This window comes from Epinephelus moara, chromosome 10 (genome assembly GCF_006386435.1).
Source record: "Epinephelus moara isolate mb chromosome 10, YSFRI_EMoa_1.0, whole genome shotgun sequence".
Lineage (NCBI taxonomy): Eukaryota > Metazoa > Chordata > Actinopteri > Perciformes > Serranidae > Epinephelus > Epinephelus moara.
Genome location: NC_065515.1, coordinates 11,113,798 through 11,126,282, shown reverse-complemented (window position 1 = coordinate 11,126,282; position 12,485 = coordinate 11,113,798). Strand labels below are relative to the sequence as shown.

General features: G+C 43.1%; 1 protein-coding gene across 3 annotated transcripts in view; it reads right to left on the bottom strand.

Annotated features, from left to right (window-relative positions):
• The window catches only part of pip5k1ca (phosphatidylinositol-4-phosphate 5-kinase, type I, gamma a), a 72,523-nt gene that overhangs the window by 59,145 nt on the left and 893 nt on the right, over nucleotides 1-12,485 (bottom strand). The window lies entirely within an intron of this gene.

Genomic DNA, 12,485 nt, shown 5'->3' with positions numbered 1-12,485 from the left:
TGTTGTTTATACTGAAATAAATGAAAAAATCTGCCACTGAATAATTACTGTAATCATTTACCAAAAAAATACAGGCTAAAAAACAGACATATGATAACTTAGCACAGCCTGTCATTTCATACAAGCTGAACAACAGCCATTTTGAAGAGAAAAACAGCAACAATACTGATTTTCCTTTCCTTTTAATCAGATAAAAACAGAGTAAGCACCACTTATTTTCTTAAGACAACAATCATTTGCGGAGCTGTAAAACAACACGCTACATTCCCAAACAGACCGACACCTATCATTTTCAGCTCAGGCCTTTTCCATAGTTTAAGAGCTGGAAACACTACACACCAACACACTCGCTCCAATAACCCCAGTTGGCTGGGGCGTGACTGTGGGTCACCCAAACACACGAGCAGACGGAAACCTAGATGCAAATCCAGCTAAATCACGGTCACTATTACTTTACTATCCCTAATCCCAATCCCATTCTCTTCAGTCTACTAGACAAACTGTCTGGATTATCAGGATAAGATGGCACCGACGCAAGGACAGGTGGAAGTCAAGAGGCCGTCTGTCTGTTTTTCTGGGTTGCTGGCTGGCTCTGCTTTGCTTCAGCATTTAGGGGAAAACACAGACTGTATAAAAGAAGTGACTGTGGGCACCAGGACTGAAAAGTGTAAGTGCCTTGAACCTGCATTCTTTCTAATGACCAGCTGGGGACAAATCCACTGTTTGCAAAAGGAAGTCAGATTATATAGAAGTCAATGAGAAAATTACCATACTGCTCACTTGATTTATTACCTCAGTAGACAATTTCCCAATGAGTTTATGGTCCCAGCTGCTAGTTTCAAGCCTTAATCAATACAGCATGATTGAAATTCTATTTTCAGTTTGTAAATTATGGTCCCATTTAGAGTGAAACAGACATTTAAGCAGGGTGAGTTTAGGGTAAGGCTACCTTGTGAGTTGCCACCGCTGGTGACCTTTCAATCAGGATAGAGGTGTAGCAATGCATATCCTTTTCAGCTTCACCCTCTTGCTTCAAAAAAACAAGATGGCGACTGCCAAAATGCCACACTCAAGGCTTCAAAATGGCAGTCCACAAACCAATGGGTGATATCACAGTTGCTACTAGGGATGGACATTTTAAGCAACTTCCATATTTGAGCACTCACATTTAATTATTAAAGAGAACTTGAGCTCGACTCTGTCCCCTTAGTACCCATTAAGTATTGTTAACTGTCTGATGCTAACAGTTAGCCCTGTCACTGTGTATAAGTGTGCGGGTTGACTCTCCCTAACCGTTCCCTGGTTCGGAGCTCACACTCCCACAGTAGTAGTCTCATGATAAACAGAGAGTGCGGCAATGGGGCAAGGAGGCACTGAGCAAAGCAACAAACTGCAAACAGCTCTACAATAAAATAGGACTTAATCCAACAACAAAAACAAAACAAAAGTCATGTTCACATGTGGAGAATTGGGCCGCGATTATATGTTGAACGAATACAGTACTCATGCCCATCTCTAGTGGCTACATCCACTTTGTTTATACAGTCTATGGTAACAATGCAATAGGGGTGCCCATTGAAAGTCGGAGATTGGAATCCTCAGTTGGAGACCCCTCAGTCGACTGAGATAGCTTCAAGTCACGCAGTCAGCTCGTCTGTGCGCTGTGCAGTGTACTTCTGGGGATGCTTTGGTCCCCAGATTTAGCTGCAGAGTGAGCACTCTTGACTTTCATGCTACTCTTTGGTTCAAGCAGCTGCGGACGTGATGCAGCTGCACAGAAAAGGAGAAACTTTCCATAGTAAGGCTCCGAGATGACATTATCTTCTCTCTTCTGCTTTGAAGTGTTGAATTTACAGCTAAAACACACTTAACATCTCCGTAGTGTCAGCAAAAAAATGCTGTTGCACATTTCCGATCTGTCTTTAGCACCATTAGCTTGTTTAGTTCAAACTTTAAAACTTAATATGGAAAAAAATATGAATCGTTAAATATTCGTATTTAACAGCCAAATCTGATTTGACTGACATAACTCTGAGTCGGGTAAAGCCCTACAATGCAGCTGCAGAATAATTTATTTCATTAAACAATTTAAAGGTCACTGCTGATACCAGGTAATAGCTGTATTTCTGTTACATAAAAAGGCACATTTTCCACATTTCTCTGCTGTTAAAAGGTTAACAAAAATCTTTTGATAAAAGTGCACACATCATTAAAATGCCACAGCTGCCAGCACTCTGCCTCTGCCGCCTGCCTTCACCATCCAAATCCATTTATTTAGCATTCAAACTGTCAATGAGAAGTGACTAAAATGACTGGCTTGGCAGTTACTGACAGCAGCTAATAACTCCGGCCTAAATCTCGCCTCCGTTCAGGAGGAGCTGCGACAGTTACATCTTCATTTCACACTGTGCTTCCCACTAATGGAACAGGTGGGTATGAAAGTGTAATTTTGCCTTAGAGACGCCTGAAAGCTCGGCGGACTTTGAAATGGAAATTCAAAGTGAGGAGATGCAGTCTAGCTGCTCAGCCAAGTCCTAACAGAATATTATAAGCACCATATAGTGATAGTAGCTGCTTTTTACACACGCCACAGGGACACAAACATGTGCGTACACCTCCAGAGGTCAATACAACTGCAGTTCCTGACCGTCAGCTATGCAGACGTCTACCTGTGTGTTTGTGGGAATGTGATGCCTGCCCACAGTGTGAGTCAACATGTAGTCTGAGTCAGTGCAAACACACATCAGGAGAGGAGTAGTAATATTCACAATGTCAGTGAGCATTTTCTCCTGGACACAAGGCTAGTGGGGATGCTATATTGGATTGATATGTCAAGAGTGTGTGTGTCCTACACTCCCTCTGGGACGTCTTGCTGCTCCTGAAGAGACTGGCAGGGACCCTGTTCTCTAGGCAAAGCTAAAAACAGCTCAGTCCTCCCGGCTAAATCGCACACAAACACACACAAGTGCTCAAACTCTTATGCAATGTCAGTATGTTTTTTATTACTGAGCTCCCAGATCAGAACCGAGCTTAGCAATCCTCGCTGATCCTCGAAACGCAGAGAAAACGGTCCTTTTACGGAGCAGAGAGGAGAAGAGGAGACGAGAGGAGAGGAGGAGAGGAGCGGAGTGGAGAGGAGTGGGTACAGAGAAAGTCATGGGAGTGGATCATAAAAACAAACAGGGTGGTGATCAGCCTGTGTGCTGCTGTTTCTGCTGAGAGCAGCATCTTCTGCCACTGGTGACTCAGTGGAGGGTGATGTACGCTAACTACAGAGGGAGCACGGTTGCAATACAGCGTGGGTAACTGCTGCTTATACCTGTACAGAACAATACACACACGCATACACACACCTGCAGATTTAGTTTGACATCTGGGGCTCGGTGCAGAGCTAAAATTCATAAGTGTCATTCAGGGACGTTATCTAAATGTCATGAAGCTGTGGAGCAAATGACTCCCAACAACAGCAAAGTTGACTTAAATTGCTCAAGTTGCCCATGAGCTTCAGCCTCAACGACAACAACAATCTACCATAATCCAAATACTGTGTGGCACTGCATTTATCCCAGCATGCCCCTTAAACATGTTCCGCCACACAGAACACCTCTGCATGCTGCCGTCTGAATGAACACGGATGATCTGACACCGCTGTCGTGTAGCAGCCTCAGGTATACGGTCGGTTACTCAGCAAGGTGTGCTCTTATCATTTACCATCCTGCCTACACAAAGCTGCCTCTGTGCACAGTGTGAGGATGCACCGCCTGTGGTTTCGAAGAGAAATCTTTTTCCACAGCCACTGCATAGACACAGATGAATACCCACGGAAAAAACGAAATGGCCTTTTGCAAAATACAATGCAGCAAATAGCACCGCCCGCAGCCGCTGATCTACCTCTGAACGGTATAGAAAATGAATCCTGTTCTCCAGGCGGCCTCCAGAAACGTGGAGGATATCTATCTGTGGAGCGAGCCAGGAGAGGAGCGAAGAAAGTATTTTTCCCTTGCACTGTGAGAAAAGCAATAATCACACACTGATGGGATTTTGGAGCAGAGCATGTTACAAGTGTGACATCACTACCTGGAAAACATTAGACGTAAAAGCATTTACTAACGCTGCAAGAAAATTGACTGGACATCTATTAAATGTTACCAAATGATTGCACTTTATTACATAATAGCCTGATAATGATTCTGTTTTATGGGGAGGTCTGTAAAAGGAGACAGAGTGAGCAGATTAAATTATACTGTGCACCACAATCTGTCCTTAATATGGCTTTGCACCTGCTTTATCTCCTTCCCTTATTCGCACAATCCTTCCTAGTATTTTGCATATGCATAAAGCTGGTGAATATATGATGATGACAGGTGAGCTGTGCTTCCGCTTTAGGATCAGAGACCTGCACCCAGTTGGATACCCGCAAAAAAGTTGTGTAACAAAAAATATATTTGTGGGTACAGGGATTGGTAAAAATGAAAAAAAAATGAGTGCAGACAGCAGGTGTGAACAAAACTAGTTTTAGTTTTTTCTGGAAAAATAAAAAATGTAAATGATTGTAATAATGTCCAAATCAGCTAACAGGCTATTATCAAGCCTAATCAGCCGCCAGGATTTTTTTAAATTGAGAAAACCTGCGACACAACTTGTGCTCGCCATCCTGTCATCGAGCTCAGCGAGTGAAAGAGACTTTTCTCCAGCTGGATTTGTGACTCAAAAACAAGAACCCAGCTTAAACCAAGGACCGCAGACAATGTTCTTTTTCTGCATTGCAACCTCAGCCTTGTGAATAACAATATGGTTGGTGATTGATTCTGCCATTCATTCATTTTCCGTAACCACTCATCCTGCTGGTACACCCTGGACAGGTCACCAGACTATCACAGGGCTGACACATAGAGACAGACAACCATTCACACTCACATTCACACCTACGGACAATTTAGAGTCACCAATTAACCTGCATGTCTTTGGACTGTGGGAGGAAGCTGGAGCACCTGGAGGAAACCCACGCTGACACAGGGAGAACATGCAAACTTCACACAGAAGCGCTCCCCCACCCTGGGTTTGAACGAGGAACCTTCTTGCTGTGAGGGGACTATGCTAACCACTGCACCACCGTGCAGTTAAAATAAAGCACTGTGAAGTCAGTGACTGTGTAACCTGTGTGTTTAACCACGATCAGGTCACAGGACTTACATTAACAGGTCGTGACAGGTCCAGATATGACATGGATATAACAGGAAATGGGTGTCAGGACGCAAGAGCTGTGCAGGACCCTGGTCAATATGTGTATTTAATAAATAAAATGCACGTCATTACAGTTGGCACAGGGCATGTCAAAAACTATGCGCCAAAAGCTATTAAATCTCCCACTGACAAACCAATCTGACCAGCCAGATAGTAAATCCAACACAAACTTTTTTCCAACTCGTCCTACACTTTTTAAAATTGAACATAATCAATTTTCTAAAAAGCTTATATGAGGCTTATCTCCGCATCCATTAGGCAGCAGACAGGGTACACACTGTGCAGGTCACCCGTCCATCACAAGGCTGACACACATAGACAAACACATTAACTACAAGCAATTTGGAGCTTCCACTTCACCTCACATGCGTGTTTTCAGGCTGTGGAGGAAGCCAACACAGACTCAGGGTAAACATGCGAGCACAGAGAGGCTCCAGCTGCCTAGATAAATCCAGGATGGTATTACTATGAGGCGAGCATGCTACTGACCCTACGTGTGACCCAAATGGCAGCTCCCCTGGCTGGTAAAGTGTTAGTGCCACTGCTGTCAGAGTTAGCTCTGCAATCACCTAACTTCACTACTACTGCTGCAGTGAATATCCTTTCTAATTTTCTCTGCTCCACATTTGAGCCCAATTACTGAAGCAGGCGCCACTTGAATCCTAAATCTATGTGGCTGTTTAAGATGAGTTTGACAGCTTCATGCTCCAGGTGCTGATTATGAAATAATAATAGCCTGCGCAGTGGGCACAGTAACTCTCCTAATTGAAAACAGCAGGGCTTCGCCTTATTCCTCCTCTGAGGGATGGCAGGGCAGCATGGCACTGCAGTCATGTCGTGTAAAACTGAGCCAGGGCCTCATCCAGTGGCACATATAACCTTTTTACAGCAGCAAAGTCACCACAACAGACAAAAATACAGCCTTGAATTCTTAAACGTCTCTCCTCCCTGTCTGTGTCTACGTCCCCTGTATTTACTTTCCCCCCCTCACTCATCTTCCCAGCAGCTATCACTCAGAAAATGAAAAACCCGGGCCAAGCAGCACAAGGACAGACAGGAGCAAACACTGTGGTGTCTGTTTAAAATAGCTACTGTGGCACACATCCCCCACTTGCAGACAAAATCAGCAGAACGTAAGACGTAACTGAACTGCGTCATCCTCTGCGTAAAATAATATGACATCAAAAAACCTGGCGGAGGGTCAAAATCCTATATAAGCCCTTGCATTGGCCGCCGGGATACAAACAGACACTGGCACGCACACAGAGGGAGAAAGAGACAGAGAGGGAGGGAGAGACCTTGCAGAAGCAAATAGATGGTAAATTCCACAGAAGGCAACCACCCTTTGTGCCTCCGTCAGCAATTCTGACAGGCCTTGCCTAAAGTGGAGGACAGAGGAAAACACAGAGGGACTGATGGATAGTGAGTGGCTGAGAGGAGAGGAGAGAGGAGACCACAGCCAAGGTTGAAGGTGAGAGGAGTACGAGTATAGGGGGAGCAGATAAGTGAGATCAATGCTGTCGTGCTGACAGGAGACTGTAGGGACAAATTACGACTGCCTGCCTGAGGATGAGGAGCTCTGAATGGGACTAAATGCTCAGACAGACATTTAACAGCCAGCTGTGACACCCACACACTGCGCCGCATTCACACATTCAGAGCAGCTGAGCCGAGCAGCCTACAATTACACGAGATGTGACGTTAACCAAGCTCTCAGGTTGAGCACTTTGACGTGTTACGTGAACATCTACAGTTTCCAGGAGCTGAAGGGAGTTGAGCAAGACCTATTCAGCTGACGTTTCCATTCATTCCTATTAACCAGGGCCGATGCTGAGCAGCCTTTAATGGACTATCCCTTTAAGACCCTTCAGTGACACATGTTGCATGGGAGTCACAGTGTGATGCACACCTACCCCTCCCTGCTGCAGGGCTGCAAAAGCTTTGTATCAGAGGAGGAGACACTCGAAGCTACTGCAGATTACCAACACAAAGAATAAGATCAGGTTAAATTTAGGCTCACATGTACTGCGCTAATTACTTTCAAACATTGATAGAATCTATGATAGAGCAGTGTTGTGTCTGATAATATCTGCTTGGAGGTGATGTGTTTGTCATCGATATAGATTAACATTATGAAGAATTTGATAACATCTCAAAGAACAGAGTTAAGAGTTTCCACTCTATTAGCCTACATGGCACCCATAATTATCGTTTTTTGTATTTATCTGTATTTATAAGAGCAGTGTGTAGGATTTAGTGGCATCTAGGTGTGAGGACTGCACATTGCAACCAGCTGAAACTTCTCCTGTGTGCCAAATGTGAGCTCCTAGTAAGGATTCCTTCAGTGTTCATTGTTCAGGAGGTTTTTACCGGAAGCCAAATTATCCACAGAGGTCTCTTAAATTCCAAAATCAAACGAACTAGGTGATTAAAACTGGTATAAACACTGAATAAAGCAGTTTCAGGATATAAATCTGTGTTTCTATGACGCTGTTCGGCTGTTCGTAGAGGGGCTGCTAACTACGGTGGCCAATGCGAAAGCACGAATGGCCCTATAATGAGCCAGGGTTTGGTCCATTCTTGGCTACTGTGGAAAGTAGGGCTGCCCCATAATAGTCGACCAAACATTAGTCGACCAGGAAGGTCATTAATCTGCAAGATTTTATTGGTTGCTTAGTCGCAAAGACAAAAAGAAAAGACTGTTAGCAGCTGCGTCTTGTCAAAATCAATAATAAACTATATGACTGGATTATGTGGTAATTTAATTTGAAAGGGCAGACACAGGAAGTGGCCACGCTCAGCAGTCAGACAGGAGTCAGGTTAATTTCCAGGGCTGGTACCTGCGGTTATTCCACAGGCTAGTTAATAACATGTCGGGCAGGAAATCCAAAGTGTGGGATCATTTTGAGAAGGTGAAGGACGAACCCAAGGTGATATGTAAACTCATCTTCATTGGTCGACTACAAACATGACGTATCATCTGAAACATGGAAGTAGCTACATGCCCATTAGCCCACAGCGTCATTAACAGGCGGCTCGCTCAGTGTGTGACGTGCACTTGTAGATAAAATATAGGCCTATATTAATGAAGGTTCATTAGTACGGTTTTGTATTTCTCTGTAATGTAGCACAGTGTTAACAATGTTACTGATACTATTCTTTCTCACACCTTCAACTCAAACCATTGTGTTGCCCCGCCCAAAATATATCATTTAATAACTGAATTAATATCGTAAACATGTGGGCGACTAGTTGACTAATGGCCCTAAATGATGAATATCGGTCGACTAAGAAAATTCCTGCTCCCTACGTAGATATAAAAGACTCATTCTAAGGTAACGAGAACACAACAATTATTACTATTTTCAGGTGATTATACACTAAAGAAAACATACTTAATATGTTATATTCCATTTCTTCAATTTCTGCCAATATATCCCCCTAAATCTTACACACTGGACCTTTAAGCTCTAACATATTTCAAAGACAATTTTGGCTGCTTTGATCAGGAATTCTAGGAAAGGTGTTAGTTATAAATATTAATGAGTGAAATCACACACATGGCAGAACTACAGTTTATTTTAGAATCAGTGTAGTAGTGTTAGTGTAATAGCAAATAGCTTTGAAAGGAGAATAACTCCTTGTTTCACTGGACGACTTGTTTCAAAGTAACTAGACTGGCTTTTTCTTTAATGGGACGTCAAGCACTGGTGAATTGCTGCTCTAATATCATATTGGAATGGTGCCGCATGGATGATGGGTGTAATTGAAATATGCCTTGTCTCAGCAATATTTAAAACCAACTCAGCCAACAGCATTAGCCAACACAGAGATGAATAAAGCTGAGGTTAAATGAGGTAACAAGGTTTCAGATGTTGGTGTGTTTAAAAACGAGAGGCTTAAACAGAGCGGTGTGTTTCAGTCCTCGTCACTGTCACAGTGTCATCACACAGATCACATCGTGTTAGGAAGATTTGTCCTCTACTGCTTTACTATATCTTGCTGCTCTCTCAGCCAACGTCAAGTAAAGCAAAATACAAAACAGATAGGTGAATGCCAGCTGTGGGTAAAACACCAACCTGAATACATTTGGCAGGGAGAGGCGTACTCAATAATACATCTGTTTAACGCTGCTCATCTGCACGTGCAAGCTCACACTCTCTTTCTCCCTCCAGTAACTAAGGTCTGTGTTTTCCATTGCATGCGAAGGTGCACTGACTGAAAAGGTACACACTTGTGAAATCACCCTGAGTGCATGAAACACGTGCCAGCAAGCATGCCAGAAAAAAAAGCATCTGCAGCCAACGGCGCCTAGAGACTTTTTCAGTTTTCATCATCTGATACAGCTAAGCTGGATGAGTGGCCCTCACCAGACAGCTCTTTGATTCATGAGCCTGTTCTGAGCTCTTGTCAGAGTCAGCACTTTCCTCACCAGGGACAATGAGAAGCATCAAACTGTAATGTACAGTGACCTGTGAATGCAGCATGACTGATTGCTGTTAGACTCAAAAGCCATATGTGTATTTACAGTACACACATGGCTATATCAAGTAACACTGTATCACTTACACAGGTTAGTAGCATCAAACTATATGTTAATGATGCAGTTGTTTATTATAATGATTAAATAAGGTGCTAAACAACTGCAACTTGCTTTGAGCAGTCCCGTGATAGAGTTGTATTGAATACATGCAAAACCCTATTATTGATTTCCAAATAAAAACCGGTTAATTTGAGAATATCACTATCAAAATGTACGCTTCTCTGTGTGAGAAGACAGCATCACTAGCTCTTGTTTGTTTTTCAAGGCAGTTTAAATACGCCTCATCATTCTAACTAACTAACTAACACCCTTTTACATGGAAATCTTCAGGTAGTCAAACCTGTCCTGATGGCTGATTTAAGCAACACAAAATAAATAAAGACCTTAGAAGGCTTACTTTCACACACACAGCTCCATCATCCTGGAATAATGTATGACAGATATTAAAAAAACACAATTAATCTTAACTTAAGCCCACAACCAAAGCAACAGCTGAGAGGAGGGTACTTATTACTTCTTACCTCCCTCACCCCTCATCACTGATACGCCCTCAACAAATGCAGCCTGTAACCGTATGGGACAAACAGCCACAACACGCAGCAGTGACAGAGCAGCTAATGGCCTCAAGAAACTGTGACTAAAAAAAACTCAAAGGCTGATGTGGATATTTGAGAGTTTAAAAAATCTGATAACCATGCGTTGGCTAATATTCACATTTAAGCATAAACAAGTGCTTTTATATGGATCCTTAAAGTTGGTTATTAAAGATTTTAAGCCTCTGCTTTGAGCACTGAGCAGGACATTTTGCAGTTGGACAATAAACTTTAGCTCTCTTGCTTTTCTATATTGCAATATCTTGTTACTTTTTATCCAATATACTGCATACACAATACCAATATATGATGAAAAAAATCTACTTATAGCAGCCTGTCAGATTTCTATCTAATAAGCCTTTTAAACAAAATACATTTCTGATGCATCAGGGTACAAAAATGCAGGTGTAAATAATAAAATTGATGATGCCTGAGTTCCATTTAGCTGCTTTAGTTTCAGTGTCCTTCATTGCATACAAAGATGGATGACAAGAAAACACCCCGAAAGTGAAGCCAAAACATCTTGATGACTCCATGGTGCTCCCACCTCCATATTAGCGGATGGGACATGGGCCAAACTAGGGAACAAAGTCCACATCAAAAAATAATAAAAATACCAGAATGCACTGCGCTGCACCACACCAATAAAAGGTCCCGCTGGTGGGTGACATAATGTAAATACAACCATTTGAAACAATGGCGGCTGGCTAGCAAGAAACAATCTCGCATTACAGTATGACAGTAAGTTAAAACATGTTTCTAAAAACCCTTAAGGCGAGACAGAGACAACACAGTAACAGAATCTTGGTTTATATTTGATCAGTGCTGCCTATATTGACTGTGTAATCTTAGTTTTTTCAGCCTTCATTTTCACTGTGCAGGAATGTCCACTCACAAATATCCACATGGGACTGAGCTCGAAATGCGAAGCGCTGTCAATCACAAAGGGGTTCAGCCTTTTCCAATTCCTCCAATCATCACGCATACACCGAGCGTCCTCTCCCGCCTACTGCTCCATTAGGTCCCAGGGAAGCTGAGCCTCCCTGGAAGTGACGATTTTGTCGCATTTATCCAATGACTGTCTCGCTTTGCTGCATGAAAAAAACCTGCTCAGCGCTGTCTCATAGGAATGCTTGGAGGCTCCGCGTCCACCGTGCTCACACGAGAATGTATGACAGGGAGGTCGTGTTTGAAAACTGGTGATAAACAGCCGACGTTTGACCGTCATAGTCATGATGTTAAACGCATCCTAGCGCACGTTTAATGCAATGTAAATTCTTATTTTAATGTAAATTCAGTAGTGCATATTTGACCATTTCTTCTATGAAATTTTAGGGGAAGTTCAGCCTCCCTCGTTGTCTCAGAGCAATCGCTCCTGCTACAAACACAGGCAATTCAGTAACATAGTCTTTATATATACTTGATCAGCACTGCCTAGCTTTACCGTCTGACTGAATTTTGGTCCGAGGTTGAAAGAGAGAGAAAGAGAGGGGCGGGTCTGTCTCTTGATCCACTGCTATGCTCTTTGTGTCCATGGTGGCGGCATGGGTGGCAGGCAATTCAAAAGTAGTACAGCTTGTAGCTCGAAAAACAGCGAAACAAGGTGAATGAGGGATATCTAGGCACTGGTTAGGTGGAGGGAAGTTTACCACATTGTTTTGATACAGAGCTGGTTGGAAATCGGCGATGTATCCCTTTAAATACAGCAGTGCCATTGTAAATGTTATTAGCAACACCTGTGCTTTTCCTACTGTAACATATACATGTCTGCTGACTGCAAATGTCCTCTGTGTGTCTTATGAAGGGAGGAACCCTGATATTAGAATATTATGTCTGGTCTAATGGCTTAGTGCCTCATCCTGTCACTGTTAGCCATGGTCTCTGCAGTTTGGCCATCAGCCTTCCTCTTTGTAGAAATGTGTACAGCTCTAGTAAATGCCAAGATGGTGGCAAACAGTAAACCCAAAATGAGTCTTTAATGGGTGATGATCATGTTTGTTTAGTTCGCTACAGCCTGTGGATGACAGGTGGTGATAAGTCTGGGTGCCTAAGGGTGGAGAAGGCGGGGGGGGGGGGGGGGGGGCTGGGAGGAATTTTGTCCCAGG